The sequence below is a fragment of the Hylobates moloch genome, unplaced genomic scaffold (assembly GCF_009828535.3).
Source record: "Hylobates moloch isolate HMO894 unplaced genomic scaffold, HMol_V3 SCAFFOLD_4, whole genome shotgun sequence".
Taxonomy (NCBI): Eukaryota; Metazoa; Chordata; class Mammalia; order Primates; family Hylobatidae; genus Hylobates; species Hylobates moloch.
Window position 1 is genome coordinate 134,123,879 of NW_026652279.1, and position 17,798 is coordinate 134,141,676.

At 39.3% G+C, this 17,798-nt stretch overlaps 1 protein-coding gene across 4 annotated transcripts in view; it reads left to right on the plus strand.

The window, feature by feature from the left end:
- Nucleotides 1-17,798, plus strand: part of PIBF1 (progesterone immunomodulatory binding factor 1) — a 260,610-nt gene that overhangs the window by 198,260 nt on the left and 44,552 nt on the right. The window lies entirely within an intron of this gene.

Sequence of the window (17,798 nt, forward strand, 5' to 3'; positions counted from 1 at the left end):
CATGCACTTGAACATTTACCTGATGAAACAAAGGGTCCATGGGATTGATTTATTCACTTGATTGTTCAGAGGATCATGTCCTCATAATAGTCAATAGATAACGTTGGTTAAGAATAATTCTGATTTTTTTTTGAAAATGAAAATCAGGGCTGGGACTAGGGTGAGGCAAGCAGGGCATCTAGGACACATGATGTAAGGAGGTGCCTACTCTCAGAGTGGGCAAAGAACATGGACGGCCCCTGGGAGCCACTGCCTCTTCACCTAAGGCCGCTAGCTTGCCTCACCCTGGTCAATACCCTGGGAAAATTATCTGATACCAGTCATGGTTTTAATTAGTTAAATTTGGACAGTGTAAATGAGTGATTCAAAAAGAGACCAAATGAACTTTTTAAAGTTTCTTATTTTCTTTTTTGCATTGGACAGCTCTTGCTTTAATGTTTTGTTTTGTTTTGGTTTTGAGATGGAGTCTTGCTCTGTCGCCGAGGCTGGAGTGCAGTGGCGCTATCTTGGCTCACCGCAACCTCCACCTCCCTGGTTCAAGCAATTCCCCTGCCTCAGCCCCCCAAGTAGCTGGGATTAACAGGCGCACGCCACCACACCCAGCTAATTTTTTTGTATTTTTAGTAGAGATGGGGTTTCACCACATTGGCTAGACTGGTCTCGAACTCCTGACATCAGGCAATCCACCTGCCTCAGCCTCCCAAAGTGCTGGGATTATAGGCATGAGACACTGCACCCAGCCTAGCTCTAACTTTTTTTAGCAGTGTCACTTAGTTCTGATTAGGCTGTATGTGTTCATGTAATGTGAAGTAAGATCACCAGTTCATTTGCGTAATTCCAAAATATGTGTTAAACAGAAAAAGCAAGTAGGACAATTCTAGGTTGACAATTCAAAAACATTTGGGCCATGACCACAGAGAGTTTTTATTTTCTATATTAGTGTTAGCTCAAAAATATTAGCTTAAAAGTATCTTCTCTCATATTAAGATTTAGGGTGTGGTGTGACAATTTCCAGGAATGTGTATTGATCTCTTACAATTGTGTATTTCTTGAACTATAAGTGGTATATTAGATGATTTTTAGTCTTAACTTTTTTTGCGAGAAAATATATTAGACAACTAATTTCAGAATGATATAATGTGAAGATCAGGTGGGTGTAGAGAGAAATAGGATATTTTAGGTTGACTTTTCAGACTACGAAGCTCAACTGGGTTGGGTAAATATATTAGGTTAAAGGATTTACACAACAAATACTAACTTAAAAATGTGCATAAGTTGAATTGAGAGCTTATACCTGCCCACACTTCTCCATTCTAAATTCTCCAGGTTTTGTCCCTATATTCAGTAAAATGTTCATAAAGCAGAGGGGGAAAGGGCAAAATATCTCTCCTCACAGAATTTATTTTATTAAAGAACAATTTAATGTCATGCCTTCTGCTTTTATAGAAGATCAAAACAAAGTGTGATCTCTCTTGGTTTTGTAAAACTAAGGCAGTCTACTAAGTACCTCCACATAAATGACATAATCTAATCTTTACTACAGTCCGCTGATAAATATCATTGTCCTCATTGTTAGAGACGAAACTGATGCTGGTAAGAGTTAAATAACTCAACTGTGATTACATAGTCAAAACTAAAAGTAATTCATTTTTTCCGTGAAACAAAACTAATGTTCTTTTTCCTTAGTCTCATTTAGACAGAAAAAAACTCATGATGAATTATTGCGTATATTCCAGGAAAATTTTTGCCTCTGGGTGTGAAGTTATATTCCTCTTTCTTTTTTTCATAAAATGAAAACTTTGTAATTTAATGTGTTTCCTTTTTGTCTTCGTTGCCAGAAAACTCAGAGCTGAATATCTTATCCAGGTGTTATAATCTTTTTTTCCTCTTTCACTTTTGATACCTCAGAATAACTTTATCTGTTTCCTTCAGGTGGGTTGTAATCTATCTTACTCTAAAATGTCTTCACTTGTACTTGGATTAAGACCTCTTAGGTGTAAATAAAATATAAACCTAAATAATTAGATATTAAAAAGAGGTAAAAGGAAAAGATAAACTGATAGGATCTCACTTTTAGATAACAGTAGCAAGACTTCAAATAAAACATTCATTTTGAAAAGATTTTGAGTATAAGAAATGTGATTTCAGGCCCAATGCAGTGGTTCACACTTGTAATCCCAGCACTCAAAAAGGCCAAAGTGGGAGGAACGCTTGAGGCTAGGTGTTCAACACCAGCCTGGACAACCTAGCAAGACCCCATCTTCACAAAAAAATCAAAATTTAGCTGGGCATGGTGGTGCACGTCTGTGTTCCCAGCTACTAGGGAAGTTGAAGCAGAAAGATAGCTTGAGCCCAGGAGGTTAAGGCTGCAGTGAATCATAATCACACCACTGCCCTCCAGCTTGGGTGACAGCAACACTGTCTTTTGAAAAAAGAGAAATGTGACTCCTTAAAATGGCTTCTTTCTTGAGCTTATCACTCGTAATCTTCATCAATTGCATTTAGTTTTCATCTATTTTTATCCACTCATCTTTGCCTTAACGAAACAAGATTTACTGATCACCTTTGGAAATTCTAATTCTGCTTTTCTTTGTATATATTTTATCCATGTGTCCTTAGAATATAAGCTTTTGAGAGTAGGAAAAGTGTCTTTCATCAGCCAAATGCCTAATAGAATACTAAGCTCAGTTGTTAGAAGCTGATGTAGAAGCCCTTTTCTCATGGCTCTTGGAGCTGTAGAAGGGCAGTGGGAAGAACACCTCTTAGGAAGCTATTCCAGTATTTCAGTGAGTGAAGGTGGTGTCTTGAACTAGATTGGTGATGATGAGGTGAAACAAAAATGGACCGATTTGAAAGCTATTTAAGAAGCATAATTGGCCAGGCGCGGTGGCTCAAGCCTGTAATCCCAGCACTTGTGGTGGCCGAGGGGGGGCGGATCACAAGATCAGGAGATCGAGACCATCCTGCCTAACGGGGTGAAACCCGTCTCTACTAAAAATACAAAAATTTAGCCAGGCATGGTGGCGGGCACCTGTAGTCCCAGCTACTCGGGAGGCTGAGGCAGGAGAATGGCATGAACCCGGGAGGCAGAGGTTGCGGTGAGCTGAGATTGTGCCACTGCACTGCAGCCTTGGCGATGACAGAGCGAGACTCCGTCTCAAAAAAAGAAAAAAGAAAATTAAAAAGCATAATCACAGAGCTTGGTGATTGAGTCCATTAGGGACTGATGAAGAGAGGAGGAATGAGAATTGATGCCTAGGTTTTTGGCTTGTGTCTTTAGTGGTGCTACAAAGAACCTAGAAGAAAGAGGTTTGGGGAAGAAAAGTTCAAGGAAATATCTAAGTGGATATATACACTAGAGAGTTGGAAATGTAGGTTCTTGTGCCCAAGAAAGAGAATTCATCTGTTAATAGAAATTTGAAAGTCACAACATAAAGATGTTACTTTACATAGAAATAGAGTAAATGAACTAGTGAGACCATATAGAGTAAGAACAGAAAAAGGCCTGTGATAGAATCTTAATGAGTACCAGCATTTAAGGGAAGGGCACAGGAAAAAGTGCTTACACAAAGAAGAGTGAAGAGTGACCAGCATCAGTGACGAGCATCAGGAAGAGAGTAGAGTCCCTAAAGCCCAGGGAGAACCATTCATAACAGAGCCAGTTGTCTGCAGTGACATGTGCTCTCAAGAGGTCAGGCCAAAGAAAGATTTTTTAAAAAGAGTCATTTGGATTTAATAAGATGCCAAAGGACCTGCACGGTGGCTCACGCCTGTAATCCCAGCACTTGAGGAGGCTGAAGCAGACAGACCACTTGAGCTCAGGAGTTCAAGACCAGCCTGGCCAACATGGTGAAACCCCATCTCTACAAAAGATACATAAATTAGCCAGGACTGGGGGCATGCACCCGTAGCCCCAGCTACTTGGGAGGCTGAGGTGGGAGGATCTGGGAGAATTGCTTGAGCCCAGGAGGTGGAGGTTGCAGTGAGCCAAGATCGTGCCACTGCACTCCTCCACCCTGGGTGACAGAGTCAGAGCCCTATCTCCAAAAAAGAAAAAAAGATGCTAAAGCAGTTTCAATGGAGCTGGAGCTAAAAAGCAGATTCCAGTGGAAAATAGGCAATCCTTAGAATATTTGAAGAAGAAAAGATAGGACAATTGAGGAAGGGGCATGAGATGAAGAGCTTTTGCCAAGCCAGGCACGGTAACTCACACTTGTAATCCCAACACTTTGGGAGGTGGAGGAACTCCCAGGAGTTCGAGACCAGCCTGGCCAACGTGGTGAAACCCCGTCTTTACTAAAAACACAAAAATTCTCCGGGCGTGGTGGCAGACGCCTGTAGTCCCAGCTACTCAGGAGCCTGAGGCAGGAGAATCCCTTGAACCCAGGAGGTGGAGGTTGCAGTGAGCTGAGATCATGCCACTGCACTCCAGCCTGGGTGACAGAGCAAGACTCTATCTCAAAAAAAAAAAAAAAAAAAAAAGAGCTTTTGCCTCTCAAAGCTAGAGATTACCCAATTTAAATGGTGACAGGAAGAAGCAAAATAGACATTAAAAGTACAAAAAAGAAAGGGATAATCAATTGAGCAAAAGTGATAGGAAAGGAGATCCATAGCAGAGTCATGGGAATCAGCTTTAGACCACCAGTGTTACCTTTTCCATTTTGAAGAGTAGAAAAAAGAATTATGTGAAAATAGAAGTTTATAGGTTTAGTGGTAAGTATTTAGAGAGTTCCCATCTAATGGATGTTTTCTAATAGAAAGAGATATGGTACAGTCAGTGTTTTGAGAAAAATGAATTTTGAAGTAGCTGTGTAATAAATGAATGATGTACATAAAAGAATTGCCAAGTTGAAATGTTATGTACTTATAGTAGTACCATTCTGTGTAATTTTTCTTTAGCAGCATTTAGCACCCCAGGTGTAAACATAGAAGATGGAAACTAGACTGATCCAGAATTACATTTTACTTTCTACTATATGTACATATAAATATGTTCAACTCTCTCATTAAATTGTAAGACTAGCATTACCTTTATATTCCTTACATCTTCTACATTTTGAAATACTATGGAAAAAGCCAGCAGTCAGACAGACAAGACTTGTATTCATATCCCAGCTCTGCTACTTAATAGCAATGCATTTTTGAGACAATAATTTCACCCCTCTAAACTCAGTTATCTCATCTGTAAATAAAGGTAATATCTACTTTGCAAGGTTCTGTGAGAATTAATATAGCAATGTTCCTGGAATATAACAGAACTCAATGAATGTAGTTCCCTTTCCTCATTTCCTTCTGTGTCAAGGGTCTTTTCGAATATTATCTATCATTTGAGACTGGGCACGGTGGCTCCTACCTGTACCCAGCACTTAGGAAGGCCAAGGCAGGCAGATCGCTTGAGCTCAAGAGTTCAAGATCAGCCTGGGCAACATAGTGAAGCTGTCTCTACAAAAAATATGAAAATTATCCAGGGATGGTGGCGCACGTCTGTAGTCCCAGCTTCTCAGGAAGCTGAGGTGAGAGGATTGCTTGTGCCTAAGAGGTTGAGGCTGCAGTGAGCGGTGATCGTGCCACTACAGTCCAGCCTGGGTAACAGAGCTAGACCCTATCTAAAAAAAACACAAAAAATAAAAATTAAAAAAATCATCTATTCTTTGAAGCCCTCCCTAACTCAACAAAGAAAACATACCTTTTTCTACCTCATTCCTATAATTTTTTAAGTATTTCTGTTAATGTTCATATTACTATGTAATTAAGCATCTGTCTTACCCATTAGATTGACAAATTCCTTTTTGTATTTTAGCCTTTAGCACAATATTTAGCAGATAATAAGTACTCATTCAGATGTTTCTTAAACTAATGGTTCTTTTCAATCTTCAATAATATAAAGCTGTCAAATAGAAAGCTTTAGAAACTGTCATCAAAAAATAAGTGTCACTCTGATACTGAACAATTTTAGCTGAAGAAAGCACAGAAGCTCTCCTGTATCCAAGGACAATTTTAGATACTACTACTGAAATTTTAGTTACATACTACTTTTACATACAATTTTAGATACATACTACTGAAAGTAGGCCATAGGAAGTCATATCCCAAAGGTTTGTCTACAATAGAGCTACTTCCTAAAACCTTGGAGATGGTAGTTGTAGGCACAGCAACCTCTATGGTTATCACACTTATACAGAATCATATATATTTGTGGAATATAAAACATCTGTTTTGGCTGGGCAGGGTAGCTCAGGCCTCTGATCCCATCATTTTGGGAGGCCAAGGTGGGAGGATTACTTGAGTCTAGGAATTTGAGACCAGCCTGGGCAAGACAGCAAGACCCCTAGCATGGTGGCACAAACCTGTAGTACCAGCTACTCGGTTGGCTGTTGTGGGAGGATCCTTTAAGCCCAGGAGGTCAAGGCTGCAGTGAGTCATGATTGCACCACTGCACTCCAGCCTGGGCAACAGAGCAAGACTGTATCAAAGAAAAAAGAAAAATTTGTTTCTGAGACCTGGGATATCTTCTATCCTCTCATTGCAGTGTTTTTGCCAATAACATCTCTCAGGGCCCATAGTCATTTCAGTTAGTATTTAACCAGAGTTAATCAACCACTCCTTACTAAGTACTTAGAATGTACAAGGCCCCACACTTACCTGAACATTGAACTAATTCTTATCCTGGATAACTTTCTTCTTACAGCAGTGTATGTCACATAATGAAAAGAAAACAAACCCTGCAGTTAGCCAGGTTTCTTGAAAGTGAAATCACAGTATAATTATCATTCTTTTATGGTATGTTTATGTTCCTGGATTCTAACTCATATGTTCTTTGCGATTTCTCGGAAGATTTCAGGGACATTTCAGCATCCCAAGTGCCCCTTAGGCAATCCACTTCATAAGAAGTTCCAACAAATTGCATTTTTCTTTATGTATGTCACTCTTTTGGTTCATACTTAACTGTTTTGAAATTTCTTAAGAGTATCTTTTTACATGTTTTTCTTACGCACCTATGTAGTTAAATTTTACAGTCAGCATGCTAAAAAAAAAACTACTGAGCGGGTAAATTAATTTTTCTTTAAATGAAAATATACTTGTTTCTCAGATTCATACATATATTTCTCATCATAGTGGTGCTCTTCAAGTTAAATTGTTTTCGATTTTTTGGATATAAATGAGTATTTTTAAAAAGAAAGATAATTATTATAGTAAAAACCAAAAACACATGTATGATACAAGTCATATTTTCCCTACAAAGTTTTAGAAAGCTTTTTTCCATGTAAGGGTGTGTGACTTCAGGTCTGAAGAAATTTAGGGAATAAAATGTTGCAAAAAATACTGCAAATGTTGAATTTATACACATACTTTATGAGAAAGCTAAAGCTATTGTATTAACAGTAAGAATATATCTTGAATTTTTATGATCTTTTTCTATCGAACTCTAAAATGCTTTCAGATGAATTATGTTATACTACCCTACTTAGGAACCAGTTACAAATTACTTTCAAGTAAGTGTATCTGGGAATAAGGAATCAGAGAAAGGAAAAGTTTTAAATTAGTCTTCTCTGCTGAGAATTGGCCTTTTGCTTATGTTTTCTAGCATTCAAGAGGGAATTAGGCTTTTTACCCAAAATACATACTCTTCAGTAAATAATAAGTATGTTTAATATTGGTACATTACCTTGTAGTTTTTTATATTCATTTATTTTATTTAAGCCTCACAACAGCTCAGTCTTAACACCCATTTCACAGAGGCAGCAACTGAATCACAGTTGTTCATTCTGTAAAATGTTAATTCTCCTCAGTTTTGAGTTGTGTAAAAGACATTTGAATTTCCTTTAGACTGTACTCTCTGGACCACTATGTTTATATAGACTTGTATAGAACCTAATAGAACTATGTCAAAATTGTTTTGGTTTTTGTAAGTATTTTGATTTCTTCTTTAATCTTTTCATTATCTTCTTTTAAATTATAAATATCTTTGTTGTATCCTGTAAGTCAGTTCAGTCTTGTGTGACCCAATATATTAATATATCATCATAAAAATATTTTATCTGTGCATATATACCCTTTTAACTTTTTATATCACATTTTCACATCTATTATGTAACATATAGACCTAGCAATTTTTAGGTTTTTTAAGAATGAAATGTGTATTTTCCCACTGCATTTTAGAAGCTTGTGATATGTTTTCGGTTAAATTAAAAGTACATTTCTCTGACCTTTTTTTATCAGTAAGGAGCAAGTAAATGACTTCTCTTGCTATCATTTCTAACCCTGTGCTTATATGACTGTCTTAGAATAGTAGCAGGTAATAACAAACCAAACAATTCTGAGACATAGGGAGACACACACACAAAAAAAACTACAAAACTGTAAAATAAATCTCTGAAAATATTGGGTGGCCAGGCCAGGCGCAGTGGCTCAGGCCTGTAATCCCAACACTTTGGGAGGCCGAGGCTGGAGGATCACGAGGTCAGGAGATCAAGACCATCCTGGCTAACACGGTGAAACCCCATCTCTACTAAAAATACAAAAAAAAAAAAGCCAGGGCGGTGGCGGGTGCCTTGTAGTCCCAGCTATTTGGGAGGCTGAGGCAGGAGAATGGCTGAACCCAGGAGGCGGAGCTTGCAATGAGCCGAGATCACGCTACTGCACTCCAGCCTGGGCAACAGAGTGAGACTCTGTCTCAAAAAAAAAGAAAAAGAAAGAGAAAATATTTGGTGGCCAGGAGACAATATTAATAATTATATGAGATAATTATAGTCATAATTCTGTTAGACACCATATTGGCAATATCTTGCTGTAAACTTAAGTCACTGATCCCATATCAAGGAGCTGACACTAAGAGAAGGCTGGAATACAACATGGAGAAGGTGCAGGCACTGGAGTGAGTCATACTCTGAAAACCAGTGCTCTAAGTGGAGGATAGGGTTTAAAGTCTGAAGTTGATGCTGAAAATCAACAAGAATATGCATCAAAACCTATCAGATAATACTGAAATAGTAAAGGCTAGGGTTCAGCACAGTGGGTCACACCTATAATCCCAGCACTTTGGGAGGCTGAGGCAGAAGGTTTGCTTGGAGCCCAGAAGTTGTATACTAGCTTGGTCAACATAATGAGACTCCATCTCTAGAAAAAAAAATTTTTTTTGAATAAATAATTAGCCAGATGTGGTGGCTCATGCCTGTAGTCCCAGCTTCATGGGAGGCTGAGATGGGAGGATCGCTTAAGCCCGGGACTTCAAGGCTGTAGTGAGCTGTGCTTGCACCACTGCACTCCATCCTGGGCAAGAGTGAGACCCTATCTCAAAAACAAAACAAAAAAGAAGGAAAAAAAATTTTTAATGAAAAAGTTAAGGCCAGAAACTAGACAGCAACCAGATGACTACCGTTAATAGAAGGGAAAGCAATTGCACTTGGTCACAAAGCCAGGCATCAAGAGAACATGAATGTCAGAAAGCAGAGCAGGGCAAGTAGTGAGAAGTCCAGGGTAATCAGTAATGAGATGCGCAAAAGGGTCTGAACAAACCAATCAGAACAGAATCAAGGTTCCCACACTCCTGTTTTAAGTCAACAATAGCAGTAGATTTTAATTCAGGAACCTACTTCATTGTGTTAATAATATCTGCCGGGCGCGGTGGCTCACGCTTGTAATCCCAGCACTTTGGGAGGCCGAGGCGGGCGGATCATGAGGTCAGGAGATTGAGACCACAGTGAAACCCCGTCTCTACTAAAAAAAAATACAAAAAATTAGCCGGGCGCGGTGGCGGGCGCCTGTAGTCCCAGCTGCTCGGAGAGGCTGAGGCAGGAGAATGGCGTGAACCTGGGAGGCGGAGCTTGCAGTGAGCCGAGACTGTGCCACTGCACTCCAGCCTGGGCGACAGAGCAAGACTCTGTCTCAAAAAAAATAAAAAATAAAAAAAAAATAATATCTTCTATCTGGATCACTGTTGAGAATTACCCTAAGATCATATCCATGATTGTGAAAGAATGTTTCAGGTGATTAGTTATGTCCTGGAGGCTGTAACAGCCCAGTTGTCTCTCATTTGCTATCATTCGTGTAAAAGCATGAGCTCTCACTAAGCCTTCAGTTGTAGATAGGGTATAGCTCCAAAAATGTTTCTGTCATCTTAAATGTATTAGAAATAAGAAGTAGAGAAACCTACTCTGCTCTAGTCAGTACTTCTTTCTTTATTCTGTTTTAGGCCCAAAAATTTTCAATGTAAGGAAAACAGGATGATGAAAGAATTCTTTTCAGTCATAAGAGAGATGAATGAAACTGGGGATGTTTAGAGAACATAAGACTTAGTGAAAGATAAGAAATTCAAAGTAGGCATGTAAAACAGGCAGTAAGAGACTTGTTACACATGTTTCCAAAGTCCAAATAAACCAAAGGCTAGATGCTATGAGGAGACACATCCTGTTTTGTTCTACTTTTTTTTTCTTTGAAATGGGAGTGTTTTGGTTTTATAGTTGAGTAAGGAAAACCTAAATTAATACCTAATTTGTCTTCATTTTTAAAGCCTGGGCTAGGTGTCCATAGAGTCAGAGGGGATTTCTTAATTTTATAGAGACTGGGTTAAATAACTTGAAGATCTCTTCCAAACCTGAAATTGTGTGTATCACAGACCTTGATAGAAGGCATCTATCTGCATTATTGTATAATGATAGCTTTGACCCCAGAAAGACCTTACTTAATTTGAATGCTATTTCACTTCTTAGTAGCTAAATGAACATGGTTAATTTTCTTGAGCCTTCTTTTTATTTATTTTTATTTAGAATTTTTTTATTTTCCTTTGGTTTTTTTTTTTTTTGAGAAAGGGTCTTGCTATGTTGCCCAGGCTGGTCTCAAACTCCTGGACTCAAGCAATCCACCTGCCTTGGCCTCCCAAAGTGCTGGGATTATAAGCATGAGCCACCACTCCTGGCCTTCTTGAGATTTTTTACTTTTTTTATTTTTTTATTTTGTTTATTTATTTATTTATTTATATTTTTGAGGCAGAGTCTCGCTCTGTCACCAGATTGGAGTGCAGTGGTGTGATCTCGGCTCACTGCAACCTCCATCTCCTGGGTTTATGCAATTCTGCTGCCTCAGCCTCCCAAGTAACTGGGACTACAGGCGCATGCCACCAGGCCCAGCTAATTTTTGTATTTTTAGTAGAGACGGGGTTTCACCGTGTTGGCCAGGATGGTCTCGATCTCCTGACCTCGTGATCCACCCACCTCGGCCTCCCAAAGTGCTGGGATTACAGGCGTCAGCCACTGCACCCAGCCCCCGTCTCAATTTTTTTAAAACTGTCCCAGCTGGGCACAGTGGCTCACACTTTTAATCCCAGAGCTTTGGTAAGCCAAGATGGGAAGATAGCTTAAGCTCGGGAGTTTGAGGCTGCAGAGAGCTACAGTCGCACCACTGCAGTCCAGCCTGGACATAAGAGTGAGACCCTATCTCAATCAATCAATCAATCAATCAATCAATGTCTTAAACAAGTAGTAAAAGGAAAAGAGGATTGAGGGAAGGCACTTTTACAGTTTTTGAATTTTACAATGAACAAATAATATTTCTATAAATTTAAAACAGAATTTAAAAAATATTTTGAAAATAGCTTTCCAAATTAATGAAGCATCTGCCAGGCCTAGGCTAGAACTGCCAGAATGAAACGAAGCTCTAGATTAGAATATTCTACATTTTGTCATTTTGGGAAGGGAGCTTACTTTCTGCCTGAGAACCTTAGGGTAAATCCTGCTACACAAATTATCGCATCCACGTACACAGAGATTGTACTCAACGGTGTCATTAAGATGAATAGCCCCACTTTGGGATGCCGAGGCAGGCAGATCACTTGAACTCACAAGTTTGAGACCAGCCTGCGCAACGTGGTGAAACCCCATCTCCACAAAAATAAAAGATAAAAAAATAAAAAAAAATTAGCCAGGCATGGTGGTACATGCCTGGAGTTCCAGCTGCTAAGGAGGCTGAGGTGGGACGATTGCTTGAGCCTGGGAAGCAGAGGTTGCGGTGAGCCAAAATCACATCATTGCACTCCAGCCTGGGTGATAGAGCCAGACTTTGTCTCAGAAAAAAAAAAAAAGGCCATATGGCAGAAAGAAAACATGTGAGCTGGTCGTTTATTCATAAATGGGATCACACGACCAAAAACTATCAGAAACTGGAAGAAAAAGCATAGAAGCAAAAAAATAGCAATAAACAGATAAACTGACCCCCCTCCCCAGAGGGAAAAACAAATTCTAGAGCAGAAAAGATCTTCCACATTGTTATAATTAATTTCTTCAGAAAGATTTGGAAAAGTAATATTTCTGTAATATAAAAATCAGTGGGCAAGATGCAGTGGCTCACGCCTGTAATCCCCACATTTTGAGAGGCCAAGGCGAGTGGATTGCTTGAGTCCAGCCTGGGCAACATGGCGAAACCCCATTTATACAAAAAAATACAAAAATAATTAGCCGGGCATGGTTGGTGCATGCCTGTAGACCCAGCTACTCAGGAGACTAAGGTGGGAGGATCGCTTGAGCCCAGGAGGCGGAGGTTGCAGTAAGCCAAGATTGTGCCACTGCACTCCAGCCTGGGCGACAGAGCAAGACTTGTCTCCAAAAAATAAAAATGAAAAAAATTTGTGATATTTTGAAGAATTGGGAAAATCAAAATCATGAAATAAATAAAGTATAAGTAAAAATGCCAATAGAGGGATAAAGGAAAAGTTAAGAAACCCTCCAAAAACTTAGAAAAAGGTAAAAAGATGGAACGCCAAAGGACATAGAAGATTCTCGCAAGAAGGAAAATACCTACAAGGAAATAAAGAATCAGGATGGCATCCTGGCTAACACGGTGAAACCCCGACTCTACTAAAAATACAAAAAATTAGGTGGGCGTGGTGACGGGCGCCTGTAGTCCCAGCTACTCGGGAGGCTGAGGTCACAGGAGAATGGTGTGAACCCAGGAGGCAGAGCTTGCAGTGAGCTAAGATTGCGGCACTGCACTCTAGCCTGGGCAACAGAGCGAGACTCCGTTTCAAAAAAAAAAAAGAATCAGGATGGCATCAGAGTTTTCAGAAATTTGATTTTAGAAGACAGAGCAGTAATACCATGAAAGCACATTTCTTTTACAGCACCAGCACCCTCTCAGAACATTAATAAATTGTATGCCATCAAATAACAAACAGAATGAGGGAGGAAAGAGTTCAAGACTAGCCTGGGTAACAAAGTCTCTACAGAAAGTTAAAAAGTTAGCCGGGGACAGTGGTAGGTGCCTGTGGTGCCAGCGGCTCAGGAGACTAAAGCAGTAGGATCCCTTGAGCCCCGGAGTGAAGGCACTGCAGTGAGCCATATTTGCGCCACTGCACTGCAGCCTGAGCAACAGAGCAAGAACCTGTCTCAAAAAAAAAAAAAAAAAGGCCGGGTGCGGTGGCTCACGCTTGTAATCCCAGCACTTTGGGAGGCCGAGGCGGGCGGATCACGAGGTCAGGAGATCGAGACCACGGTGAAGCCCCGTCTCTACTAAAAATACAAAAAATTAGGCGGGCGTGGTGGCGGGCGCCTGTAGTCCCAGCTACTCGGAGAGGCTGAGGCAGGAGAATGGCGTGAACCCAGGAGGCGGAGCTTGCAGTGAGCCGAGATCGCGCCACTGCATTCCAGCCTAGGTGACAGAGCAAGACTCCGTCTCAAAAAAAAAAAAAAAAAAAAAAGAGGGAGGTAGAGGCCAGAGGCGGGAAAGGGAGAGAAAGAGAGGAAAGTGCAAGAAATAGTGGAACTTGCCAAAGTGTAAAATAAAAAGAAATTTCAGTCTTAAAAGCAGTCACTACAGAATTAATCTCAACAAACAACACGATTAAGAGGCTAGATAATATTAGGTAATAAGGAAAAAGGCTAGATAATATTAGGTAATAAGGAAAAAGGCATACATTGTTTCTATCAATGAGAAAACAAAAGGGCAGAAACTCTGAAAAGAGGGGAAAAAAATATTTGTTAGAAAGTTGAAGTACAAATAGGAACCTAAATCAATGGCATGATTTTTGAGCAGTAGATACAGTATAAGAAAAAGAATCCAGTCGAACTTAGTACTTAAAATATTCTTTGAGCATCACAGTTTCCTTTTCTGTAGTCACATTCTCTGCAATAAACAATATTTACAAATAATGAGGCGATGCTGCAAATAAACCCACTGACCAATCAGAAAAATGATAGTTATAGAAGAGGAAAGTAGAATAAAAAGGCAGGGAAATGAGATGCCAAACTCAAATGCAAACAATGAGAGCGGAATCTGAAATACGAGATGAAGCCAATACCCAGAAGCCAGACACAGGATAAGAACCAAACCAAGTTAGAAGCAAAGCAGAGGGCTTCAAAATGATTTCATCTTACCAAAGGATTTCTCTTCGTAGTGACAAAAATGTTTTCTAATTATTGCTTGTTATGTTGGATTGTTTCCATTTGCTTCGTCAGTTTGTGAATTGGGATCTCATGAATCATGATCATTTCATTGTAATAGTAACATCAACTAGGATAGGACAATTTATGTCAAAAAGGTCGGTGTAAGACATATTCAAATACTTTCATGGCTATGAACACTTAATATAATAAAGAGGTTCTTGCGGACAGGTGCGGTGGCTCACACCTGTAATCCCAGCATTTTGGGAGTCCGAGGTGGGTGGATCATGAGGTTAGGAGTTCAAGACCAGCCTGGCCAAGATGGTGAAACCCCATCTCTACTAAAAATAACAAAAAATTAGCCGGGCATGGTAGTGGGCACCTGTAATCCCAGCTACTCGGGAGACTGAAACAGAGAATTGCCTGAACCTGGGAGGCAGAGGTTGCAGTGAGCCGAGATCACACCACTGCACTCCAACTTGTGCGACAGAATGAGACTCCGTCTCAAAAAAAAAAGAAGAAAAGTTCTTTCTAATTTTGTTTTCCATTCAGCATGATCCCACGCCTATCTCCAAGAATACAGCCAGAAAAATACCTCAGTCATTAAAAGCACTAAAACAGTGTGACATGGGTGCATAAATAGACAGACTGTAGAAACAGAGTTTTAAAGTCCATAAATAAATAATATACTTATGGCAGTTTAGTACATTATAAAGATGGCATCAGTGGCAGAAAAAATGGTCTCTTCAGTACATGATGTTGTTATAGGAGAGCTATCTTGAGGGGACAGATGTTGGATTCATATGTTTCACCATAAGCCAGGATAAACTTTAAACCAATCAAAGATCTATATGTTTGAAAAAGAAAAGAGGCCAGGCGTGGTGGCTCACGCCTGTAATCCCAGCACTTTGGGAGGCCGAGGGGAGTGGATCACGAGGTCAAGAGTTCAAGACCAGCCTGGCCAAGATGGTGAAACCCTGTCTCTATTAAAAATACAAAAATTAGCCGAACGTGGTGGTGGGCGCTTGTAATCCTAGCTACTCTGGAGGCTGAGGCAGAGAATTGCTTGAACCTGGGAGGCGGAGATTGCAGTGAGCCAAGATCATGCCACTGCACTCCAGCCTGGGCGACAGAGCGAAACTCCATGTCAAAAAAAAAAAGAAAAGAAAAACCACAAAAGTAACTTAAGAAAATACAGGAAGAAAACATGGAGAAGACCATAGAAGAAAAGATTGACATATTCTGCTACATCACAATCAAATGTTCTTCATAACAAAACAAAAGGGGGGGGGAGTCATAAACAAAGTCAAGTAAGAGATAAACTGGAAAAATTGACACTCATATTAAAGACAAAGGGCTTATTTCCCTAACATATAAAGAGCTCCTTGAAATGTGTAAGAAAATGACCACTCAGTAGAAAAATGGGTCAAGGTGATCAACTGAAAAAAAAAAAAAAAAAAAAACCTTCAATATATATATAAAAAAAAAACTGCTCAACTTCACTGTAAAAGGAATGCAAAATAAACATACCCAAACACTTACCAGACTGGCAAAAATCCTAAAAGGTAACAGAAGCTTACATTTTATCAATTATAAAACTAAAGCTCATTGAACTAGATTAGGCAGCCTAAGTTTAAACAATAATAATGTCAAGAATAGATGTGTCATTTGTTAATAGCTTCATTCTAAAATAGTACCACTACATGTGCTTGGCCAGGTGCAGTGGCTCATGCCTATAATCCCAGCACTTTGGGAGGCCAAGGCTGGAGAATCACTTGAGTCCAGGAGTGAGAGACCAGCCTGAGCAACATAGTAAGACCTCATCTCTACCAAAAATTTAAAAATTAGCTGGGTGTGGGGGCATGTGCCTGTAGTCCTAGCTACTCAGGAGGCTGAGGCAGTAGGATAGTTTGAATGAACTGTGATCACACCATAGCACTCTAGCATGGACAACAGAGCAATACCCTGTCTCTAAAAAAAAAAAAAAAAAATTGAAGTAGAATTTTCTTTGTTCAAATTTACCATTGATATAAATTGGATCATTATATAAGCCAAACATAATAAAATTGAAAATATGTTCTAAATGTTATTTTGGTACCCACTGTAGCTGTATTATCCTAATAAGAATTTTACAGAATTTTGCTGCACTTAAAGTGTTCTTTGCCTGGATTTCAGAAACTGCTAATATTTTTTGTACAGTCACATTAACGAAAGTGGTATTGTGACAACACCCCAAACTGGGGTGATCTTAGGATAAAGCAAAGATGTGAATTTCCCTTCTAATCTCCTAACCACTAAACCCCCCTTTACCTTATTTATCTGTAGAATAGTGCCAGATTGTTTTGGAGGAGATTTTTGCTCTTATTTTATCTTCATGCCAACGATACAAAAGTTATGGCTAATAAAGAGACGTTCTTTCAGATAGAAAGTTTTTCTTTTCATAGGCTTTCCCTTCTACTTATCTTGATAAGTAGAACAGGAGCTGAAATCTACCATAACACCCTACCCGTTTGACATCAAATCAATAATTACATACTTCACCATAGTGGAGCATATAAATGGAACAACATAATCTTGAAAGCAAAAAGAGTCCCCAAATGGCCCAGATAATCATATATCAGATTGGCAATGTCTGCAAGTATATGCATTCTCATGTACATTGGCCAAGCCAGGCCCACTACTGCAGAAAGGAGAAAGGATTCTGGCACTGTTTTTTCTGACACCTCTCCCGGCCCTAAAATCTATTAAGGTTATATGGCTTAAACTCAGCAACACTGCTTTAAAATACTCACTCAAGTTAGATAGTTCTAAATAGAACTAATAACAGCCAGAAGAGAAAGGCCTGTAGGAACTTGCTTTGACACAGAGCTGGTGTCTATAAACAGATTAGTAGAAGAGAGCAGAACATCGTTCTATCACCATAACTTTTGTGTTTTGGCATGAAGATACAATAAGATAATAGGAAAAAATTACCTGTTACATAGCCTACCACTGTTCTGTTCTGATAAATAAAGATTAAGAAGAGTTTAGCCTGTCATTTCTCCATTTACTTGTTTATGATGTATCAATTTAGTAATCAATCATAAATACCCACTAACTAGTGTTATGTACTAAAGATTTGTCTATGGATATGAAAGACAAATACACTTGGGAGAAAGAACGGGTGAAATTTTTGATCTCTTCAAAAAGTTCATCACAATTAATTCTTAGTTCAAAGGGCAACTGAAGCCAACCCTACTTACCATTTGTAAAAGGATAAGGGATAATACAGCTAAAGAAATCCTGAATCTGTATTAAACTTACTGTTTAACTGCTGACTAGTAGCCAAGATTGGATTCTTTTTCTCTACCGTCTTTATATAAGACTTCAAAGGAAATGCGACAGTTTAAAAGAAAGAAGAGAAAAAGTTAAATGCTTAAATAATCTACT